Raw genomic sequence first — 16,355 nt, 5'->3', positions numbered from 1 at the left:
AACCTGTTCCAAAGTTCCACGTTCCAAAAGTCCAATAGATCTTTATACACATGATACAACATATATAGACCATTACTCTCAAACTTGTTCCAGTGTTCCACGTTCCAAAATTTCAATATTACTTTATATACATGAAACAACATATATAGACCATTACTCTCAAAATTGTTCCAATGTTCCACGTTCCAAAATTTCAATATTACTTTATATAGCTATATGAAACAACATATATAGACCATAACTCTCAAACCTGTTCCAATGTTCCACATTCCAAAATTTCAATATTACTTTATACACATGATATAACATACATAGACCATTACTTTTAAACCTGTTCCAATGTTCCAGGTTCCAAAATTTCAATATTACTTTATACACATGATATAACATACATAGACCATTGCTTTTAAACTTGTTCCAATGTTCCAGGTTCCAAAAGTCCAATAGATCTTAATACACATGATACAACATATATAGACCATTACTTTTAAACTTGTTCCAATGTTCCACGTTCCAAAATTTCAATATTATTTTATATACATGACACAACATATATAGACCATTACTCTCAAACTTGTTCCAATGTTCCACGTTCCAAAATTTCAATATTACTTTTTATATATGAAACAACATATATAGACCATTACTCTCAAACCTGTTCCAATGTTCCAGGTTCCAAAAGTCCAATAGATCTTTATACACATGATACAACATTATATAGACCATTAATTTTAAACTTGTTCCAATGTTCCACGTTCCAAAATTTCAATATTACTTTATATACATGAAACAACACATATAGACCATTACTCTCAAACTTGTTCCAATGTTCCACGTTCCAAAATTTCAATATTACTTTATATATATGAAACAACATATATAGACCATTACTCTCAAACTTGTTCCAATGTTCCACGTTCCAAAAGTCCAATAGATCTTTATACACATGATACAACATTATATAGACCATTACTTTTAAACTTGTTCCAATGTTCCACGTTCCAAAATTTCAATATTACTTTAAATACATGAAACAACATATATAGACCATTATTCTCAAACTTGTTCTAACGTTCCACGTTCCAAAAGTAAAAGAGATCTTTATACACATGATACAACATATATACCATTACTCTCAAACCTGTTCCAAAGTTCCACGTTCCAAAAGTCTAATAGATCTTTATACACATGATACAACATATATAGACCATTACTCTCAAACTTGTTCCAGTGTTCCACGTTCCAAAATTTCAATATTACTTTATATACATGAAACAACATATATAGACCATTACTCTCAAACTTGTTCCAATGTTCCACGTTCCAAAATTTCAATATTACTTTATATAGTTATATGAAACAACATATATAGACCATTACTCTCAAACCTGTTCCAATGTTCCACATTCCAAAATTTCAATATTACTTTATACACATGATATAACATACATAGACCATTACTTTTAAACCTGTTCCAATGTTCCAGGTTCCAAAATTTCAATATTACTTTATACACATGATATAACATACATAGACCATTGCTTTTAAACTTGTTCCAATGTTCCAGGTTCCAAAATCCAATAGATCTTAATACACATGATACAACATATATAGACCATTACTTTTAAACTTGTTCCAATGTTCCACGTTCCAAAATTTCAATATTACTTTATATACATGAAACAACATATATAGACCATTACTCTCAAACTTGTTCCAATGTTCCAAGTTCCAAAAGTCCAATAGATCTTTATACACATGATACAACATTATATAGACCATTACCCTCAAACTTGTTCCAATGTTCCACGTTCCAAAATTTCAATAGATCTTTATATACATGAACCAACATATATGGACCATTACTCTCAAACTTGTTCCAATGTTCCACGTTCCAAAATTTCAATATTACTTTATATATATGAAACAACATATATAGACCATTACTCTCAAACCTGTTCCAATGTTCCACGTTCCAAAAGTCCAATAGATCTTTATACACATGATACAACATATATAGACCATTACTTTTAAACTTGTTCCAACGTTCCACGTTCCAAAATTTCACGAGATCTTTATACACATGATACAACATATATACCATTACTCTCAAACCTGTTCCAAAGTTCCACGTTCCAAAATTTCAATATTACTTTATATACATGAAACAACACATATAGACCATTACTCCCAAACTTGTTCCAATGTTCCACGTTCCAAAATATTTCAATATTACTTTATATGAAACAACATATATAGACCATTACTCTCAAACCTGTTCCAATGTTCCACGTTCCAAAGGTCTAATAGATCTTTATACACATGATACAACATATATAGACCATTACTTTTAAACTTGTTCCAATGTTCCACGTTCCAAAATTCCAATAATACTTTATATACATGAAACAACATATAGACTATTACTCTCAAACTTGTTCCAATGTTCCACGTTCCAAAATTTCAATAGATCTTTATATACATGAAACAACATATATAGACCATTACTCTCAAACTTGTTCCAATGTTCCATGTTCCAAAACTTCAATATTACTTTATATACATGAAACAACACATATAGACCATTACTCTCAAACTTGTTCCAATGTTCCACGTTCCAAAATTACAATATTACTTTATATAGACCATTACTTTTAAACTTGTTCCAACGTTCCACGTTCCAAAAGTTCACGAGATCTTTATACACATGATACAACATATATACCATTACTCTCAAACCTGTTCCAAAGTTCCACGTTCCAAAAGTCCAATAGATCTTTATAAACATGATACAACATATATAGACCATTACTCTCAAACTTGTTCCAATGTTCCACGTTCCAAAATTCCAATATTACTTTATATACATGAAACAACATATATAGACCATTACTCTCAAACTTGTTCCAATGTTCCATGTTCCAAAATTTCAATATTACTTTATACACATGAAACAACACATATAGACCATTACTCTCAAACTTGTTCCAATGTTCCACGTTCCAAAATTGCAATATTACTTGATATATATGAAACAACATATATAGACCATTACTCTCAAACCTGTTCCAATGTTCCACGTTCCAAAAGTCCAATAGATCTTTATACACATGATACAACAGTATATAGACCATTACTTTTAAACTTGTTCCAATGTTCCACGTTCCAAAATTTCAATATTACTTTATATACATGAAACAACACATATAGACCATTACTCTCAAACTTGTTCCAATGTTCCACGTTCCAAAATTTCAATATTACTTTATATATATGAAACAACATATATAGACCTTTACTCTCAAACCTGTTCCAATGTTCCACGTTCCAAAGGTCCAATAGATCTTTATACACATGATACAACATTATATGGACCATTACTTTTAAACTTGTTCCAATGTTCCACGTTCCAAAATTTCAATATTACTATATCTACATGAAACAACACATATAGACCATTACTCTCAAACTTGTTCCAATGTTCCACGTTCCAAAATTTCAATATTACTTTATATACATGAAACAACATATATAGACCATTACTCTCAAACTTGTTCCAATGTTCCACGTTCCAAAATTTCAATATTACTTTATATATATGAAACAACATATATAGACCATTACTATCAAACCTGTTCCAATGTTCCACGTTCCAAAAGTCCAATAGATCTTTATACACATGATACAACATTATATAGACCATTACTTTTAAACTTGTTCCAATGTTCCACGTACCAAAATTTCAATATTACTTTATGTACATGAAACAACACATATAGACCATTACTCTGAAACTTGTTCCACGTTCCAAAATTCCAATAATACTTTATATACATGAAACAACATATATAGACCATTACTCTCAAACTTGTTCCAATGTTCCACGTTCCAAAAGTGCAATATTACTTTATATATATGAAACAACATATATAGACCATTACTCTCAAACCTGTTCCAATGTTCCACGTTCCAAAAGTCCAATAGATTAGAGTCACGCGGTAGCTTGACCAGCAACTTTAAAAAAAAAACGACTGATAAAGAAGAATAAACAGATGCACCGCGGGACTATATTTACACGAAACAAAACGCTATTGTTCTATGATATTTTTCGCTGGGTACAAAATATATCTAAAACCATGCTAAATCTTATTTACTGTCCAAAGTGTAATATTTTAATAACTCATTAATTCAAAATGTTACACCAATCTTACAGTCAATCCGATTGTTTGATAATAAACAAACATTCTTGCTTCATTTCACACGGTATTTTATAGCCAAAATTAGTGGCAAATCATAGCTAATCATACTGAATATCCAGAATCTTTCGACACTGCTACAGCCATACATGGCTGTCACTGTCGCACTACCTTTTGAGATTCACTTCCAAATATACCCTAGCATTTTCCTGGATACCCTCCATACAAATTTGGATCCCATTCGCCAAAAAATCAAGTTTTTCACAATTCTTTTATTCTTTCAGGACCACAGCATACATTCATATTAATAAATACTCCACTTTTACACGTCGTTATATCGACACGTCCCCGTGGTGAAGCGGTTAAGGCCATGGACTTCTAATCCATTTATGACTTTTTGCTCAAGTTCGAAACTTCCCACCACCTTTTTTTTCAATGTTTTATTAACCAATTTATTGTCATAAATCAAGAATAACACCATTTTGAACACCCATTGGTATGGTGATATTAGTTTTTTTTTCATCAAACAAACAATTTATCAGTGGCTCTGTTCACAGCTCAGACTGAAATTATATTTGGAATAAGTATTATAAATTGTCACAAATTAAAATCACAAACCGCGAAAAATCGCCAACATCTGCCGCTAAATATTGATATCCAACTAGATTTCCCCACAGGGCTATAAAGAACCACAAACCGCGAAATTTGGATATCCAACTACATTGCCCCGCAGGCTACAAAGAATCACACACCACGAAATATGGATATATCCAACAAGCTTACATTATAAATTAGCTCCCGATAGAGGGCAGGGCTTGATAAGGGAAATTCAAATCACAAACCGCGAAAGATCGCCGACAACCGCCTTTTAATAGGGATATCCAACTAGATTGCCCCGCAGGGCTACAAAAGAACCACAAACCGCGAAATTTGGATATCCAACCAGATTGCCCGTAGGCCTATCTATGATAAAGAACCACAAACCGCGAAATATGGATATCCAACAAATTAAGACCACAAACCGCGAAAGATCGCCAACAACTGCCGCTCAATATTGATATCCAACTAGATTGCCCCGCAGGGCTACAAAGAACCACAAACCGCGAAATTTGGATATCCAACCAGATTGCCCGTAGGCCTATCTATTATAAAGAACCACAAACCGCGAAATATGGATATCCAACAAATTAAGACCACACACCGCGAAAGATCGCCAACAACTGCCGCTCAATATTGATATCCAACTAGATTGCCCCGCAGGGCTATAAAGAACCACAAACCGCGAAATTTGGGTATGCAACTATTGCCCCACAGGGCTTCAAAGAACCACAAACCACGAAATATGGATATCCAACAAGCTTAAACTATAAATTACCTCCCGATAGAGGGCAGGGCTTGATGAGGTAAATTAAAACCACAAACCACAAAAGATCGCCGATAACAGCCGCTTAATAGGGATATCACACTAGATTGCCCCGCAGGGCTACAAAGAACCACAAACCGCGAAATTTGGATATCCAACTATATTGCCCGCAGGCCTATCGATTATAAAGAACCACAAGCCATGAAATATGGATATCCAACAAATTAAGACCACAAACCGCGAAAGATCAACAACAACTGCCGCTCAATATTGATATCCAACTAGATTGCCCGCAGGGCTATAAAGAACCACAAACCGCGAAAGTTGGATATGCAACTAGATTGCCCCGCAGGGTTACAAAGAACCACAAACCGCGAAATTTGGATATCCAACAAGCTTAAACTCTAAATTAGCTCCCGATAGAGGGCAGGGCTTACTGAAAACAACAAACCACGAAAGATCGCCGACAACCGCCGCTTAATAGGAATATCCAACTAGGTTGCCCCGAAGGTCTATACAAAGAACCACAAACCGCGAAATTCGGATAGCCAAGTAAATTGCCCCGCAGGGCTACAAAGAACCACAAACATCGGAATTACTCTCTGTGTCTCTCTGGCATTGTCAACATTGGGTGTGTGTTGTTCATATTTACATTTTCTTTACATATTTACCTGTATTAAAATGTATATTAACATTACAGTCACGCGTGACGAGCAAGTTTTAAAAACAAACGACTGATAAAGTTTTGTTTAATTTATTTTTTATTGTCATGAATCAAGAATAGCAATCTCAAACATCTATTTTTCGTTTTATTCGTTTTATGGAGCACTTCGTAACTTGATGACTTTCCAAGCTTGGAGCTGATTGACTACATTCATAAAAAGAAAAGAAATCTACCAAAAAAACGTTGACAACGTAAAGAAATCAGCAAGTTTAAAAAAAACCACCTCGGCTCACTTTTTGAAACTTGGTCCCATTTTGAACACCAACACCAAATCACTGTTTTTATTTTATTTCAACAGAATACAGCGTTTCCAACAAGATTACAAGCCTACTTGTTATTCGTTTAATTCAATCATTAATCATGATTATTATAAAACAAAACACAATAGGATATTGGTTTACCATGCAAGAACAAGATAATAACCTTTCAGGTCGTTTCATTTGCACATTAAAGATACATATAACACTACTGGAAATGTTTTAAATTTATATAAATATGATAAAGTTTAAATCAGTATCTTTTACAAATGGGACCAAGTTTCAAAAAGTGAGCCGAGGTGGGTTTTTTTAAACTTGCTGATTTCTTTACGTTGTCAACGTTTTTTTGGTAGATCTTTATACACATGATACAACAGTATATAGACCATTACTTTTAAACTTGTTCCAATGTTCCACGTTCCAATATTTCAATATTACTTTATATACATGAAACAACACATATAGACCATTACTCTCAAACTTGTTCCAATGTTCCACGTTCCAAAATTTCAATATTACTTTATATAGTTATATGAAACAACATATATAGACCATTACTCTCAAACCTGTTCCAATGTTCCACATTCCAAAATTTCAATATTACTTTATATACATGATATAACATACATAGACCATTACTTTTAAACCTGTTCCAATGTTCCAGGTTCCAAAATTTCAATATTACTTTATACACATGATATAACATACATAGACCATTGCTTTTAAACTTGTTCCAATGTTCCAGGTTCCAAAAGTCCAATAGATCTTAATACACATGATACAACATATATAGACCATTACTTTTAAACTTGTTCCAATGTTCCACGTTCCAAAATTTCAATATTACTTTATATACATGAAACAACATATAAAGACCATTACTCTCAAACTTGTTCCAATGTTCCACGTTCCAAAATTTCAATATTACTTTATATATATGAAACAACATATATAGACCATTACTCTCAAACCTGTTCCAATGTTCCACGTTCCAAAAGTCCAATAGATCTTTATACACATGATACAACATTATATAGACCATTACTTTTAAACTTGTTCCAATGTTCCACGTACCAAAATTTCAATATTACTTTATATACATGAAACAACACATATAGACCATTACTCTCAAACTTGTTCCAATGTTCCACGTTCCAAAATTCCAATAATACTTTATATACATGAAACAACATATATAGACCATTACTCTCAAACTTGTTCCAATGTTCCACGTTCCAAAAGTGCAATATTACTTTATATATATGAAACAACATATATAGACCATTACTCTCAAACCTGTTCCAATGTTCCAGGTTCCAAAAGTCCAATAGATCTTTATACACATGATACAACAGTATATAGACCATTACTTTTAAACTTGCTCCAATGTTCCACGTTCCAAAATTTCAATATTACTTTATATACATGAAACAACACATATAGACCATTACTCTCAAACTTGTTCCAATGTTCCACGTTCCAAAATTTCAATATTACTTTATATAGTTATATGAAACAACATATATAGACCATTACTCTCAAACCTGTTCCAATGTTCCACATTCCAAAATTTCAATATTACTTTATACACATGATATAACATACATAGACCATTACTTTTAAACCTGTTCCAATGTTCCAGGTTCCAAAATTTCAATATTACTTTATACACATGATATAACATACATAGACCATTGCTTTTAAACTTGTTCCAATGTTCCACGTTCCAAAATTTCAATATTACTTTATATACATGAAACAACATATAAAGACCATTACTCTCAAACTTGTTCCAATGTTCCACGTTCCAAAATTTCAATATTACTTTATATATATGAAACAACATATATAGACCATTACTCTCAAACCTGTTCCAATGTTCCACGTTCCAAAAGTCCAATAGATCTTTATACACATGATACAACATTATATAGACCATTACTTTTAAACTTGTTCCAATGTTCCACGTTCCAAAAAATTTCAATATTACTTTATATACATGAAACAACACATATAAACCATTACTCTCAAACTTGTTCCAATGTTCCACGTTCCAAAATTTCAATATTACTTTATATACATAAAACAACACATATAGACCATTACACTCAAACTTGTTCCAATGTTCCACGTTCCAAAATTTCAATAGATCTTTATATACATGAACCAACATATATGGACCATTACTCTCAAACTTGTTCCAATGTTCCACGTTCCAAAATTTCAATAGATCTTTATACACATGATACAACATTATATAGACCATTACTTTTAAACTTGTTCCAACGTTCCACGTTCCAAAAGTTCACGAGATCTTTATACACATGATACAACATATATACCATTACTCTCAAACCTGTTCCAAAGTTCCACGTTCCAAAATTTCAATATTACTTTATATACATGAAACAACACATATAGACCATTACTCCCAAACTTGTTCCAATGTTCCACGTTCCAAAATTTCAATATTACTTTATATATATGAAACAACATATATAGACCATTACTCTCAAACCTGTTCCAATGTTCCACGTTCCAAAGGTCTAATAGATCTTTATACACATGATACAACATATATAGACCATTACTTTTAAACTTGTTCCAATGTTCCACGTTCCAAAATTCCAATAATACTTTATATACATGAAACAACATATATAGACTATTACTCTCAAACTTGTTCCAATGTTCCACGTTCCAAAATTTCAATAGATCTTTATATACATGAAACAACATATATAGACCATTACTCTCAAACTTGTTCCAATGTTCCACGTTCCAAAATTTCAATATAACTTTATATATATGAAACAACATATATAGACCATTACTCTCAAACCTGTTATAATGTTCCACGTTCCAAAAGTCCAATAGATCTTTATACACATGATACAACATAATATAGACCTTTACTTTTAAACTTGTTCCAACGTTCCACGTTCCAAAAGTTCACGAGATCTTTATACACATGATACAACATATATACCATTACTCTCAAACCTGTTCCAAAGTTCCACGTTCCAAAAGTCCAATAGATCTTTATACACATGATACAACATATATAGACCATTACTCTCAAACTTGTTCCAATGTTCCACGTTCCAAAATTTCAATATTACTTTAGATACATGAAACAACATATATAGACCATTACTCTCAAACTTGTTCCAATGTTCCATGTTCCAAAATTTCAATATTACTTTATATACATGAAACAACACATATAGACCATTACTCTCAAACTTGTTCCAATGTTCCACGTTCCAAAATTGCAATATTACTTTATATATATGAAACAACATATATAGACCATTACTCTCAAACCTGTTCCAATGTTCCACGTTCCAAAAGTCCAATATTACTTTATATACATGAAACAACATATGAAGAGCTTTGTTGCAAAACCCTTACATCCACTTTTGACTTTTTGAGAAAAAACAGCTTTTTTTAATTGTGCAAGTATTACTTGTTCGATTTGATTCAATTTGGGATTGGATAAAGTGTTGATGAATAGAAACTAAAAGAATAGGTTTGGGACAATTTTCAAGGCTTCCTATTTATTTTATTATTTATTTTATATCGCACCTTTGGTGGATGTAAGGGGTTTTGCAACAAAATAAATTTACCCCTTTTCTAGAAACCACCTTTGCAATCAAATTTGAGCCCATTTGTTTGGACTACATTATGTAACTTGACTAATGCTTTGAAAATCAAAAAGAAAAATTTAAATATCTCATTTACTTTTTTAATTATGAATTTTTAATTAAATTCGGGAAAATGGCATTTTTTTGGTATTTCCGAAGCTACACCTTTCTTTAATTAAAATGATTTTTTCAAACATAGTGACCCAAAAACAGTTCCTTTTGGTTTTAATAGGTAAAGAACATTCCAGGCTACCATTATACATCAAAAAAATTTAAAACAAAACAATTCTATATTCATTTTAAGTTCAGATTTCCGGAAATTCCCTAAGATTTCCCAAACGGGAAATATGCGATAACTCCGGAAGGGAAGGTAGTATGAAGGTCAAAGAACTACCAAAATGTGTATTTTTACCCACACTATAATATTATGCCAATAACTCAATTTGGCCAAAAGTGGATGTAAGGGGTTTTGAAACAAAGCTCTTCATATATAGACCATTACTCTCAAACTTGTTCCAATGTTCCACGTTCCAAAATTTCAATATTACTTTATATACATGAAACAACACATATAGACCATTACTCTCAAACTTGTTCCAATGTTCCACGTTCCAAAATTCCAATATTACTTTATATATATGAAACAACATATATAAACCATTACTCTCAAACCTGTTCCAATGTTCCACGTTCCAAAAGTCCAATAGATCTTTATATACATGATACAACATATATAGACCCTTAATTTTAAATTTGTTCCAACGTTCCACGTTCCAAAAGTTCACGAGATCTTTATACACATGATACAACATAAATACCATTACTCTCAAACATGTTCCAAAGTTCCACGTTCCAAAATTTCAATATTGCTTTATATACATGAAACAACACATATAGACCATTACTCCCAAACTTGTTCCAATGTTCCACGTTCCAAAATTTCAATATTACTTTATATATATGAAACAACATATATAGACCATTACTCTCAAACCTGTTCCAATGTTCCACGTTCCAAAGGTCTAATAGATCTTTATAGACCATTACTTTTAAACTTGTTCCAATGTTCCACGTTCCACAATTCCAATAATACTTTATATACATGAAACAACATATATAGACTATTACTCTCAAACTTGTTCCAATGTTCCACGTTCCAAAATTTCAATATTACTTTATATACATGAAACAACACATATAGACCATTACTCTCAAACTTGTTGCAATGTTCCACGTTCCAAAATTTCAATATTCCTTTATATACATGAAACAACACATATAGACCATTACTCTCAAACTTGTTCCAATGTTCCACGTTCCAAAATTGCAATATTACTTTATATATATGAAATAACATATATAGAACATTACTCTCAAACCTATTCCAATGTTCCACGTTCCAAAAGTCTAATAGATCTTTATACACATGATACAACAGTATATAGACCATTACTTTTAAACTTGTTCCAATGTTCCACGTTCCAAAATTTCAATATTACTTTATATACATGAAACAACACATATAGACCATTACTCTCAAACTTGTTCCAATGTTCCACGTTCCAAAATTTCAATATTCCTTTATATACATGAAACAACACATATAGACCATTACTCTCAAACTTGTTCCAATGTTCCACGTTCCAAAATTTCAATATTACTTTAAATACATGAAACAACATATATAGACCATTATTCTCAAACTTGTTCCAACATTATATGGACCATTACTTTTATACTTGTTCCAATGTTCCACGTTCCAAAATTTCAATATTACTATATATACATGAAACAACACATATAGACCATTACTCTCAAACTTGTTCCAATGTTCCACGTTCCAAAATTTCAATATTACTTTATATATGAAACAACATATATAGACCATTACTTTTAAACTTGTTCCAATGTTCCACGTTCCAAAATTTCAATATTACTTTAAATACATGAAACAACATATATAGACCATTATTCTCAAACTTGTTCCAACGTTCCACGTTCCAAAAGTTCAAGAGATCTTTATATACATGAAACAACATATATAGACCATTACTCTCAAACTTGTTCCAATGTTCCACGTTCCAAAATTTCAATATTACTTTATATATATGAAACAACATATATAGACCATTACTCTCAAACCTGTTCCAATGTTCCACGTTCCAAAAGTCCAATAGATCTTTATACACATGATACAACATTATATAGACCATTACTTTTAAACTTGTTCCAATGTTCCACGTTCCAAAATTTCAATATTACTTTATATACATGAAACAACACATATAAACCATTACTCTCAAACTTGTTCCAATGTTCCACGTTCCAAAATTTCAATATTACTTTATATACATAAAACAACACATATAGACCATTACCCTCAAACTTGTTCCAATGTTCCACGTTCCAAAATTTCAATAGATCTTTATATACATGAACCAACATATATGGACCATTACTCTCAAACTTGTTCCAATGTTCCACGTTCCAAAATTTCAATATTACTTTATATATATGAAACAACATATATAGACCATTACTCTCAAACTTGTTCCAATGTTCCACGTTCCAAAAGTCCAATAGATCTTTACACACATGATACAACATATATAGACCATTACCTTTATACTTGTTCCAACGTTCCACGTTCCAAAAGTTCACGAGATCTTTATACACATGATACAACATATATACCATTACTCTCAAACCTGTTCCAAAGTTCCACGTTCCAAAATTTTAATATTACTTGATATACATGAAACAACATATAGACCATTACTCTCATACATAGTGACACCGAAGTGTAAAGACGTACTTTTGTTTTCCTCTCGATTTCGCTAACAAAGTTACAAGGATTTTACCAAAATCTACGCTGAAATTGTTGTTTTGAACTCATGAACATAGTCATCTAAGGTTCCGGTAATCATGTATGGGTTTTTTAATTGGATTTGAACTCAATGTCTGGTTAAATCCGGTAAGAACATTTTTCATCATCTAGCATACTTGTATATAAAGTACGCCGAATTCAGCGCCTTCATCATCACCTAATTTCCATCAGTTGCCATATTGATTTTTCGTCCAGTCGCTGGTCTCCGCTCCGGTAATCACCAATTCGTGAGGTGTGATAAGCAATCTCATTAACCACCATCTCAAGAACCCTTAGACACGGTGATCATCATGCCAGCTTGTGAAGATTGTAAAGCCACTTTTTCGAAAGTCAAATTGTGCCAGGGTGATTTATCACTGTGCCCTAAATGTAATGAAAAACGCTTCCCCTCTGTAAAACCAAAGACAAAGAACCAATCAAAGTTTTCATCAATATTATCAACACCAAACATGTTACTAAATGGTGCTGCAAGCTCTTTACTAATGGCTGACATTTCTGATTCCAGTACAGCTTTGAAACCTGAAGTTAATAGTAGTAGGCCTACTTTGCTTACAAATACTATTCTCGCTCCAGTTGATGTGAACTGCAGATGTGCAAATCCCCAGTGTAGCGTAAATGATCCTGATGAGCCCAGTTGCATATGTGCTATTTGTACTGACTCTTATCACATTGTCTGTACATCCCTTAAAAAGCAACCCGCTAAGTCTACTAAGTGGATATGTGTTGTCTGCAAAGACTTTCACTCTCTCATGAAAACACTAACACAATCTGTTTGTGGTCTTCAACATCAAGTAAAAACCATGCATTCTGAACAACAATCGATGCTAAAGAAGCAAGAATCACTTTGCAAAGAAAATGAAAACTTGAAAAGCGAACTTGAGAATCTGAAACATGAGCTATCTGAGATCAAAAATGTCCAGATTGAACCTGAAAGTGTCCATCAAGATGACACACCTGAAGCTGAACCCTCAGGCACGTAGATCATTGGTGACTCTATGCTAAGAGATTTTGATAATGAAACATTTGAAAATGCAGAAATCAAATCTATCAGTGGCGCTAAAATACTTGATGTTTCTCAAGCATTAAATCGTCGCACTGATCTGAGCAATTTCAAAGATGTCGTCATCCATTGTGGCACCAATGATATATCAAGCAAAATTCCCACAAAAGACATTGTATCATCTATGGAAGCAGCAATCACCTACATCCAGATTGAAGCTCCAGCAACTAGAGTTCATATATCAGCTGTGTGTCCACGTGACGATACAAAGCTCAACCTAAGCATCCAAATGTTGAACGAAGATCTGAAGAGTCTGTCCAAACGTTTGGACTGTGGATTCGTCGATGTAAGTGTGAAGATGACATACAGAGACGGTACAGCAGACACGTCGCAGTTAAAAGATGGCTTGCATCTAAACCAACGTGGCTTCGAAAATATGTCACAAACTTTTGCTGAATCCATCCCGGGACTAGCTTTGGCAAAGGAAAAGTATTCAACAGTCACCAAGAGGAAAGCAAATCCAAGTAGGATCAATTCAAGGTCCGGTACCTCGCGATCGCGCAACATTGATCATAATCACCACGAACACTATCAAGCAAGGAATCGTAGACAAATGAACTTTTCGCGTCACAATCAACATAGGCATGACAAGGACAAGCCTAAATTGCATTCTCATTCAAGTCGGAAACTGGAATCGCGTGATCGTGACTCGTACTCAGGTTGTTATAATTGTGGACTCTCAAACCATAATAAGAGCACTTGTTATCATAAGCAAAGAATAAGATGTCATACTTGTAACCGTCTTGGCCACAAATCTCAGTATTGCAGAATTAGTTCATGGGATTGATTTAATGGCCATGTTAAGGGTGCCGAACATTCTTGTTCATGCTCCAATTGTGTTAATGATGCCTTTGTGTCACATATTGATATGTCCAACTCTGATGTAACAACGAATGTTAATGAAAATGTTATTTGTTCCACTATGTCTGACAATGTTGTTGCAAATGATGTCAGTATGAATATGCTTGATGTTTCTACTGTTAGTAATAATTTCAGATCTGTTGATGAAACTGTTTTTAATTTTGTTTGCAATAATGATTATGTTAATAAAAATATGTATGAAAATTGTAGTGTTAATAATACCTTTGTGTCACATATTGATATGTCTAATTCTGATATGACCAATGTTCATGAAAATGTTGCCTGTTCCACTATGTTTGAAAACGTGGAAAATGATGTTGCAAATGATGTTAGTAAAAATATGCCTGACGTTTCCTCTACTATTGGTAATCAACTTATATATGTTGATGGAAATGTGTTTGAAAATGTTTTTAATTCTGTTTGCAATAATGATATTAATGTGAATAACAATATGTATGAAAATAGTTGTGGTAATATGCCTTTGTGTCACATAATGATATGTCTAATTCTGATATGACCAATGTTCATGATAATGTTGCCTGTTCCATTATGTCTGATAATGATGTTGCAAATAATATGCCTTACGTTTCCTCTACTGGTGATGAAACTATTCTTAATTTTGCTTGCAATAATGATATATATGTTAATAACAATATGTGTGAAAATTGTTGTATTAATGATACCTTTGTGTCACATATTAATAAGTCTAACTCTGAAATGACGAATGTTCATGAAAATGTTGCTTGTGCGTCTGAAAATGATGTTGCGAATGATGTCAGTAAGAAAATGCCCGATGTTTCATGTAATGTTAGTAATCATTTAAGATCTGTTGATGAAAGTGTATTTAATTCTGCTTGCATTAATGATACTCATGATAATAACAATTTGTATGACAGTTGTAGTGTAAGTGTAAATGATTTGACTGATACAGATGAGAGCTCTGATTACGTGCAACTTCAAAATGGCAAAATACCTAATTTTAAGACCAAAGGTATTAAATTTGCTCATCTTAACATAAGAAGCCTTGTTGGTAAAATTGATGAGTTTAAGTATATGTGTGGTGATTCGTTTGACATCATTTGTGTGAATGAAACACTTTGTGATCACACAGTAAGTGATAACGAGGTTAATTTTGATGGTTTTAATATTCTCAGGAAAGATCGAAATAGGGGTGGCGGCGGTGTGGCAGTTTTAATTAATAATATGTTCGATTTCAGGAGAAGGGATGATCTATGTGATGATTCTCTTGAATGTATTTGGGTCGAAATTTCACCACCTTATACAAACACACTCCTTGTATGTGCTGCGTATAATCCTGATGGAAATGATAATGATTTTTCAAATAAGTTGTGTACAATGT

The sequence above is a fragment of the Amphiura filiformis genome, chromosome 18 (assembly GCF_039555335.1).
Source record: "Amphiura filiformis chromosome 18, Afil_fr2py, whole genome shotgun sequence".
NCBI classification, from domain to species: domain Eukaryota; kingdom Metazoa; phylum Echinodermata; class Ophiuroidea; order Amphilepidida; family Amphiuridae; genus Amphiura; species Amphiura filiformis.
Note: the sequence above shows the minus strand (reverse complement) of the source record.